At 49.2% G+C, this 10062-nt stretch overlaps 1 pseudogene; it reads right to left on the bottom strand.

The window, feature by feature from the left end:
* Window positions 1-211: 211 nt before the first annotated feature.
* On the bottom strand, window positions 212-297 carry LOC114009368 (uncharacterized; annotated as a pseudogene).
* Between the last annotated feature and the right edge of the window lie 9765 nt (window positions 298-10062).

Here is a 10062-nt window from a genome sequence, read left to right as displayed (position 1 = left end):
TATTATTATTTTCATTTGAGCAGAGAGAGATAGAAAGAGAGAAAGAGGGAAAGTGAGAAAGCAAGCCAGGTCTGGGACTAGAACTGTGGTCAGCCTTGTGGGAGTCCAGCACCCTTAACCACCATGCCACCTGCCGGTCCCACAAAGGGCCGTATGTTTTTCCTACCACGGTTTGCCATGGTCTTGATGGTCCATCTTCAGAACCACTGGCATGGAGTGCTCCATCAGGAGTATCAGCTATTAAACTGATAAGAGCAGACACTATACTGGATCTTAGCCAAAAGGCCAAGAAGTAATATTCTAAGATTTTTACGTGTATTAATTCCTTTAATCCTCACAAATCTATGAGTGGTTGCTCTTATTGTTTAACATTATTTTTTAAAAAGAATTCTAATTTTGAAAAAAGCTTATTATTTCTTCCATGAGCAAGAGAGGCAAGGAATTAATACACGTGAGACGGCATCCTCATCGGAGGTCTTAGCCCTCCAATCCACCTCCAGCCTCAGTCAGCCCAGGATCATGAGCACATGCATGCCCAGTGTACTCAGATGGGCCTCTGGATGCAAGCCCAGAACTTTCCTATGTGAGTGAGCCCCACAGAGTACTGAGCATTACTCCTGCCCTACTGTCTGGCCCCAACATTATCTATTATTTTATAAACGAGTTGAGACAAGCAATTTACCCAAGGTGACTCAGCTATCATGAGGCAGGGGCAGAGGTTAGACTCAAGTTGTCTGGGTCAAGAGCTTAAAAATTGTCATTTCACCCAGAAAAAAATAGACTATTTTCAATCTGTCTCACTTTTCTTCAGTTGATGAAATGAAGATCACTGTGATGGGAGGAATCCCTCTGTCTTCATCCCCTGACCCCAGCAGCAAAAGACACAATTCCATCTAGTGTCTGTATGAACGTTTTCCTGCAGTGTTGTGCAGTGTGAAACGGATGCCACTGTGTGCAACCTGAATTCCAACCACTGTGAAGCAGCACAGGAACAAAACTGTACCATGTGCAGCCACTCATCACCTCACGAGCTGCCTGGTTAATGACCGCTCAGGGCAATGACCAGCTCTCCAGCAGGGAATCCCCTTTCTCAGTCTCTGTCTCATTCCCAAACTCTGTTAGTACTTGTCACATGACGTATTCGCAATCATGTAAGACTACACTTTTCATGTATAAATTTGCACTTTATTGTGTACCCCTAGTAGTTAGTATTCAGAATAAATAAAAACGATTATGCTTGATGTCTATTATTGTATTGTGGTGTGTCTTGTCACGTTCTAGTGTTTATCTAAAGTATTTTTTCAACATTTATTTACTTATCTGTTGTGGTTTTTTGGGCCACCAGGTCAGAGACTTGAACAGTGGTTGGCCATGTTGAGTCTAGCGTCTCCACCATCATACACCTGCCGACCCCTAAAGTATGCTCTTTGTATAGACAGGATTACATTATTCTAGTGTGATGTCACATGATAGCTATTGAAAAATCATGCTCTGGGTGCCACGACACATCATATCCACCTTTAGCCTCCTTCCCTAGCTACCAATTCACACAGCCTACTCACAGGAAAGAGCTCCTCCTTAAGTGAGGAGTGCCTATATTCTAAATCTGATTACTCTGCCTAATTTAGTTTCTGTTTCCAAACATGTCACATTTCCCATGATAGGAGAGTTCTCTCAAAGGGTTAACAGCACTCCTTGAGAAGAGGAATTAAAGAAACTGAGAAACATTTTCTTTACCAGTCCTGGAAAGTGAGGGAAAAGCCAAAAATGAATTTTTTTAAAAATGTAGTTTTGGGGAGCCAGCAGTTGGCGTAATGCCTATGTCGCTGGTCTCCCATGTAGTTGCCCATGTTTCGAGTCCCAGCCCTGGTGGTTTAAACTCATGCCGGGCACATGTGTGTGTGTGCCCAAGATCCCAAGAGGAGAATGGAGGAGAAGGGATTGTGGTGTGACCATCCCCCCTGGAGTGAGATTTCTCCCTTTCTATCTCTCTGTCTTTCTCTGTCTTTCTGGCGAGCACATATACCCTATAGCAAAAACCTCTTCAAAAAAAAAACGTGGTGTTGGGGTATATTGGGCACTGGCATCACCGACTGGGCAGCACCACAGTGGTCTGGTGCTGGGAGTGGGTCAGGCTGAGCGGTTCTAACCTCAGCCTCTGACGTCTCACTCAGGAACAGTTTCCCTCCTCCAGAGACACACAGAGAGATCTCTGAGAGAGGCTGATGTGCTGGAATGTAAAGCTAGAGTGTGGCTGTGAAGCATTAGGTGTGCTTGATAACTACAGATTAAACAAAGAAGCCTACCTAATACAATTTCTAAACTTCAGCTCTTCTCCTGACTTTGCAGCACCACAGGGAGGACTTTCCGTAGCAATTGGTTTATATAAAGCAAAAAACAAAATTAAATTAGGAGGTCTCACATGCCAGTAGCAAAGATGAAATCAGGAAAACGTTTTCTAATCAGAAACTGCAAAGACACCAGGGCTTTTACTAATAGCAAGATTAGGGCTTAGCTAGAGGTATTCTTGCAACCAACTGCAAATATTTTCTGGAATAGGCCTAATGAATGAATTCTAATTTGGCCTAGTCTTGTTCAGATGTAACTGAATTCACTTTTTTAGGTTTCTGCCTCCCTCCACCTTTCATCCTATGACAAGAATATCGCTTAACTCTCGGTTCAGTCTGTAGACACGTTGGGACCCCTCTTTTCAGGAATCCGCTAGAGGTCTCCTAAGCACTTGGCCCTTTCTATAATAGATACAGTCTTTCCCTCACCCATGAGAAATTCCTCTAGACACTGTGCTCCCTATCTCCTCCACTGTCCTGTACCACCCCACCCCGACCCCCGCCAGCTGCCAGTCATACTCCTGTGGAAACGAGTGACTCCACTAGCTGGAGAAGAGATGGTCTGAAAAAATACTCTGTGAGGAATCCAATAACAGAAAATGTGAACAAAAGACACTGTCCAGATTCCTTGATGGAAATCACTTAGGACTTCGCTAGGTGACACTGAGCGAAGCTGCGTGCATTCCTAGCGGCTGAGGGATCCATGAACCACGAGGTAGCTTTTGCTATTTGGGGCTTGGGATTTAGCGGTGCACACATCAGGTTGAGCAAAAAGCCTCAAGGACATTTGGGTCCCCAAGTTGGCCTCCAGGATGGCGGCCTCGGGCTTAGAATCTCCTAGCCTGAAGACACAAAATCCATTTGCCTAGGGCCAGTATGACTTGCTGAAAGATTCCCCTCACCCTTCTGGGTGGGCCGCTCTGCTTCCCCAGGCTCTCCTGGCAGGTTAGCTAGCTGGCTGTGCTTCAGGGCTTTACAAATACTACTTTCTACGCTTGCTCGGGGCTGCAGATATGTTCAGATGAAGGCATTACCGGGAAAAGTAAGAAGCCTGTGCCTATGTCCACCCTCCCTCAGAATGGAAGTGTATAGGAAGTTTTAAAGATTTGGATGTAGAAACAAAAAACCTGACTTTCTTCTTTGGGGATTCTCTTTCCCCACTCTGTTTGTAACGTGGCTTGGAACACGCACGTGCACACACACACACACACACACACACACACACGCACGTCCCTGCCCTCTGGCTCCGGTAAGGCTCAGCTCTGTACTCACATTTCATCCCTGAGGATGTGGGGCCTCCAGGACAAGAGCTCCACAGTCACCGGGCAGGAGAGTTTGGTGAGTAGCCAGTGGCTGGTGGGCCCTGTCTCTGTCCTGTACCACCCCACCCCGACCCCCGCCAGCTGCCAGTCATACTCCTGTGGAAACGAGTGACTCCACTAGCTGGAGAAGAGATGGTCTGAAAAAATACTCTGTGAGGAATCCAATAACAGAAAATGTGAACAAAAGACACTGTCCAGATTCCTTGATGGAAATCACTTAGGACTTCGCTAGGTGACACTGAGCGAAGCTGCGTGCATTCCTAGCGGCTGAGGGATCCATGAACCACGAGGTAGCTTTTGCTATTTGGGGCTTGGGATTTAGCGGTGCACACATCAGGTTGAGCAAAAAGCCTCAAGGACATTTGGGTCCCCAAGTTGGCCTCCAGGATGGCGGCCTCGGGCTTAGAATCTCCTAGCCTGAAGACACAAAATCCATTTGCCTAGGGCCAGTATGACTTGCTGAAAGATTCCCCTCACCCTTCTGGGTGGGCCGCTCTGCTTCCCCAGGCTCTCCTGGCAGGTTAGCTAGCTGGCTGTGCTTCAGGGCTTTACAAATACTACTTTCTACGCTTGCTCGGGGCTGCAGATATGTTCAGATGAAGGCATTACCGGGAAAAGTAAGAAGCCTGTGCCTATGTCCACCCTCCCTCAGAATGGAAGTGTATAGGAAGTTTTAAAGATTTGGATGTAGAAACAAAAAACCTGACTTTCTTCTTTGGGGATTCTCTTTCCCCACTCTGTTTGTAACGTGGCTTGGAACACGCACGTGCACACACACACACACACACACACACACACACACGCACGTCCCTGCCCTCTGGCTCCGGTAAGGCTCAGCTCTGTACTCACATTTCATCCCTGAGGATGTGGGGCCTCCAGGACAAGAGCTCCACAGTCACCGGGCAGGAGAGTTTGGTGAGTAGCCAGTGGCTGGTGGGCCCTATCTGCTCCGTCTTGAGTGGTTCTTTAGCTTGGTTCTCTGCAGGAATCAGAGGCTGCGTGATTTCTGCCATGGTTTCCCAGAATCTACTTGTCCCATCTCCAAGTGCAGCCTCCTACGTGCAACTAGGGAATGTGGGCTTCTTTGAAACAGGCAGCCAAGTGTGAAGGGTGTCAGCAGCGGTGGCACGCCTTGGGCAGATGGGGGACCAGCTGGGCTCTGGGCCAATTGCAGACACGGGGAAGCTGCTAGGAGAGGCAGGAGTTCCCCACGGATCCTTGCTGCTCCTGGGCTGTGTTTGTTTGTTTGCTTTGTTTTGTTTAATTTAAAAGTGTTCCTAGATAACTGGTCTTGCCCTGACTCCAGGACATATACTAATTTTCATTTCTTTTTCTTTTTTAAAACTCTTTTGTGATATACTTTTTTTATTTTTAAGATTTATTTAACTTTATTTACCAGCATTGTTAATTTTTTAACCAGAGAAAGTGAGAAAGCAAGCCATCAGGTCTGGGACTCCAACCACAGTCAGCCATGTGGGAGTCCAGCGCCTTAACCACTGTGCCACCTGCCGGCCACTGCACTCATTTTCATTCCTTAATGTATTCCTTCAAAATCAAGTCATTCTTATACAAATGATATCTATCCTAGCAATCTGAATTGGGGAGCATCGTCCTCATTTTATTGATGGAGAAACTGAGGCTTCGGAGTGAGAGAGTAATGTGTTCCTCAAGGTAAAGCTAATTGAACAGGCATGGACCAGACATGTTCTGTTTTTGGTTTGTTTTTAAGTGAGAGAGAGAAGGGGGTGGAGCGAGGTATTTTTGACTGGACACCTGCCTGTGAAGGTACTCATGGCCCAGCCTCCCAGTTATCCAGGGTCACAGGCATGCAACACTTTAAAGGTCTGTTTAGGTTGGGCTGGGAATTGAACCTCCCATACAGCCATGGCCACTGTGTAGCAGTGCCCATCCACCCGCACCACTGCAGCAGGGCTTGGACCTCTTGATTTTTGTTTGTTTGTTTATTTTTGGTTTTGCTATAGGGCATGTACACTAGCCAGAAAGAGACAAGGAGGGAGAGAAACAGAAAGAGAGAAAGTGAGAAATCTCTCTAAGGGATGGCCACACCACGGTCCCTTCTCTTCCATTTTCCTCTTGGGATTTTGGGTATGCATGCACATGCACCTTGTGTGATTTTTCAAGTCACCGGATCCAGGACTTGAACTGTACAGTTGGCCATATGAGATCCAGCTAACTTAATCTCCGTGCCACCTGCTGGCCCTGAGCCTTCTGATTTTAAGTTCTTTCTCTGTACACCTTAGTCAATGGACAAGTGAGCATTGCATTCGTAGCATGGAACCAGTAGCACCCAGACACTGTTGAGAATTCAAAGACACTGTGACCTGTCTCCTGCCACCCTTGCATTTGCAACCTGGTTAGCTGCAATTCAGATAAGGGAGGGCTGGGAACTGTAAAATTAATGAGTTCTTGGTTCATTGGCTCAGCTGATGTGTCTTGAACATTACGTGTCAACACTGGGATAAAAGTAGAGGGACACGAGGCCAGCAGGTGGCATGTTGGTTAAGGTGCTAAACTCCCACATGGCTGACTGTGGTTCAGCTCCCAGACCTGAAAGTTTGCTTTCTCACTTTCCCTTTCTCTCTGTCTCTCTCTGCTCTTTCTAGTGAGTGCACATGCCCTATAGCAGATTAAAAAATAATAGTAATAGGACCAGCAAGTGTGTGGTGTTTAAGGGGCTGGACTCCTACATGGTTGACCATGTTTGAGTCCCAGACCTGGTGGCTTGCTTTCTCACTTTCCCTCTCTCTCTGGTGCTCTATAGAAAATTTTAAAAAATTGATAATAATAAATAGTTAAAATAATTCGTTAAAAAATTTATTTAAAAAAAAGTAGAATACAAAGATGAAAAGGATGTAGTCTCTATTCTCCAGAATTTCAGCCTAGACAAGGAACTTCACTGCTTAAAACTGTCCAATAGTTTCCCTTTCTCTCCAGGGTAAAATCCAAAACCTGCATAGCCAACAGGCTATTTGAGATCTGACCTTTGCCCTCTCTCTGGCCTCATTCAGGAATAGTGGGACTAGTGGCACTGGGCTTTGGCTCAGTTTCTCCATCAGGCTAAACCTCTTTCCTTCCTTGGGGTCTTTGCACCCTGGGATGGTTTCACAGAAGTGCCATTTGAGCAAGTCTTAAGAATGCTCAGGTTTCCAAGTAGCAAGTGATGGGGACAGAGGTGGAATTTTAAGTAGAAAAGTGTGAGTGGGGAGAAGAAATACGAAGTGGCTGGGGAAGAGTCATAGGAGATAAGATGTGCATTGTACGTAAGTGGCCCTCAAGAACTATCTGTTGAATGGCACGGGTGGGAAAGGCTGGAGACATCTGTGTGTGGCAGTCCAGCAGCAAGAGGACTGGGACAAGGGGCACTTAGTTAGGGCTTTGGGAGTTGCACTCCCTGAGGATGAACAGGGCTGAATACAGTCCAGGAAGCTGGGAGGGTTGAGGCCATGAGGCATGGGAGTGTGGGCCTTTTATGGGATGTGAGGCTTGGTGCTGGGACATCTGATCTCCAGTCACAGCTCAGCCAGTTACTTTGTGACCTAGGTCCTGTCACTTGTCTTCTCTGGGCCTCAGAATTTATGAGGAACATGGAGTAGATAATCTCTAATTCTCTTCTTTCCAGGTGAAATGTGCCCTTCCAGTTCAGATTATAACAGATGGGTTTGAAAGTCAGGATGGATGCAAGGCCCTGGAAGAGAGGAGATAAACCCCAGGAGGGTAGCGAGAACCCAGGCAGAGTGCTGGCCTGGGGGTAGAGAAGGACCGCCTCTGCAGCATGTGGGCCCCAGCACCAGGGAAAGAACTGGAGGCTGGATGGTAGACAGGGGTTGAGACAGGGGAAGGGTGGGTGAGGGTGACTACAGATCGTGACTCATTGGTGTCTCCCCAGGACTAGATTTTCCAAGTGGGATTTTCCAAGACAACCTGACTCTGTCTCCTACCCTGGTCCCAAGTCCTAATGTGGGAGGACCAGGCCCACCCTTAGGAAGGAAGGCTGTCTTGGCCGGTGGAACAGAGGGCCAGGCTGGACCTCTTTAAAGAGTAAGGGGGGTAAGGGGGAGCTGAAGGGGCCCTTGGGACTGTCCAAGTGACAGAACAAGCCCCTCACCCAAGTTTTTTCTCTAGTGACCCCATTCTGCCCCATGGATGTCACTTGTTTTTTTCTTTTTTCTTTTTGGAGCTTTTGGGGAGGGGGAGTAAGGCAAGCAGAGAGGTGGAAAGAGACTTTTTTTTTTTTTTTTCACATGAGCCCTCAGAATTACAGTTCACAAACTATTCAGTAAACTGACCGGCCTCAACCTCCCCTTCAACGGCCTAATCTAAGGGGTGGGTCTATGTGTTTTGTTGCTTGTCAGAAACAATCGCCGCGCGGCCCATTACATTTACAGCACGTCGCCCTTTAATTGGTGTAACACGCTGAGGCCTGAAAGGAGGAGAGGCCCACAAAAGCGCCCGTGAATGAGCCTTGACTCACACAAAAACACTCTGCAGAAGTTCAGAGCTGGCCACTAACAAGGAGGTAGGGAGTTAGTTTGAAAAGGGGGTGAAGTTCAGAAATGTGTCACCTTGAGGAGCCTCCCATCAAAGCAATGGTCGCATTGACAAGCTGCAAAGAAAAAAAGTTAAACCTTGGGGCTGCGGACTCGCCGGCTGGATTTATTCTGAACTGCAGGCGGGGAAGGAGAGGGAGCGTTTCTTTCTCTCCTCTTCCCCACCCTGTTTCTCAACCCTCCTGACTGCAGAGAGCCTTAAAGCAGTGGAGAGAAGCAGCATACCTTCTACCCCCTGCCCAGAGAAACTATTCAAGAAATAAGTATACGAAAAGTCAGGCCGAACGCGGCAGCCTCAGGCCGCCAGCCGCTGGTGTCGCTTCTCCCTCTGTGGGAACAGCGATTTGGCCCTGCCCTCCTGTCCCCTCCTCCCCTCGTCCAAGGCGAGTCCACGTCCCGGGGCTGGGGCGCTGCGGCCTAGTGGGGGACGGGAGACCGTACGCCCAGAGGCCTCGGGAGGGCAAGGGCGTTCGCGCGGAGTTCACAGTGGCAGAGGAGCTAGTGTGCGCCATCCCGAGACATTAGGCAGTAGGGGTCCGCGTCTACACCGGTGCAATCCGGTACTGTTTGCAGACGTCCTGCCCCGGTCCAGGAAAGACCCAGCTTCCCCCTCCTGCCTGGAGTAGCAGCGGAGACCCCACCCCGCCGAGCGGGTTTCCTGGCCTTGGTTCTGGTTTGCAAAAAAGCGTCCCTTAAAGAACCTCGCGGACGAAGGCTGGGTGAAGGTGCGGGACCAGGTCGCACCTTTCGTTCCCCCAGCCCTCCACGTTGACGGAATCAGTCCCTCCCGAGGACCTTCCGGAATATAGCGAGCGGTGGCGGTACTGGGGTCGACCTCCCGCGGCACCGTCTCCTGGACCTCGCCCCCGCCCTCCTCCGAGGGAAGGCTCCCCGCGATGCCTGCGCCCGGGTGGACAACCTTGCACCCAGTTCCCGAGTTCGCGCCCCAGCGCCCCGAGGCGCGCCCCTCCGCTCGCCTCCCCCGCCTTTGTCTTGCGACGGGACGGGTCCCCCGCCCCTCGCGCTGCTCCTGTGAACCGGCTGCCCCGTGCGAAGGCGGGGGCACTTTTCAATGCTGCGCCGCAGCTCCCTCCAGATTTGTAATCCGCCAAAAAGCCGCTGATTGCTGCAATCGTTACTTTTCATTAAAAAAACTTAGAAGCAATTTGGGAGAACCCTTCTCAATGAATACATTTACCCCCGAACGCTCTTTATTCTCCGCCTCCACTTGATGAGTTTCTCTGGCACGAATCCGTTCTTACAGGCACAGAATGGGCAATCCCTTGATCCCCGTCAATTGTCATCCCGAGTCGGGGCCACTTTGACCGCCAATGGTGGGGAAGTCAGAGCTAATCCTCAGAAGGAATCACGGGAAAAGAAAGGCAACAATAACCAAGTCAAGCGTAAAAAATGAAAGAGAAATCTCTATTATCACTCAGTACATTTCCCAGCTATGTACTGAAAAAATCAGCCCGCTTGTCATTCGAGTCAGACACCCGCACAAGAATATGGGGTCGTGGTGGGTTGGTAGACTCACACGACGTAAGGAGCGATATTTGCGAGCGAAAGGCCTCTCCTCTGCCTCTGCCAAATCCCTCTCACATCCGCCATAACCATTAAATACAGACTGACTTTATTCTGTATGGGGAGGCCCAGGGGTGGGTGGTGAGGGAGCCCCCAGCTGTGCATGGATTAAAAAAATCCCTGGAGAGAGGGGTGGGGGCGGGGTGTCTCGAGGCTAAAGAACCAGGTCCCAGGCCCGCATCGCCCAGGACCGCGGGTCCCGCCCAGCCTCCGCGCAGGGCGCCCCTTGGGCTCTCTCTG

The sequence above is a fragment of the Tupaia chinensis genome, unplaced genomic scaffold (genome assembly GCF_000334495.1).
Source record: "Tupaia chinensis unplaced genomic scaffold, TupChi_1.0 Scaffold000527_1, whole genome shotgun sequence".
Lineage (NCBI taxonomy): Eukaryota > Metazoa > Chordata > Mammalia > Scandentia > Tupaiidae > Tupaia > Tupaia belangeri.
This window is presented reverse-complemented; position numbering and strand designations above follow the sequence as displayed.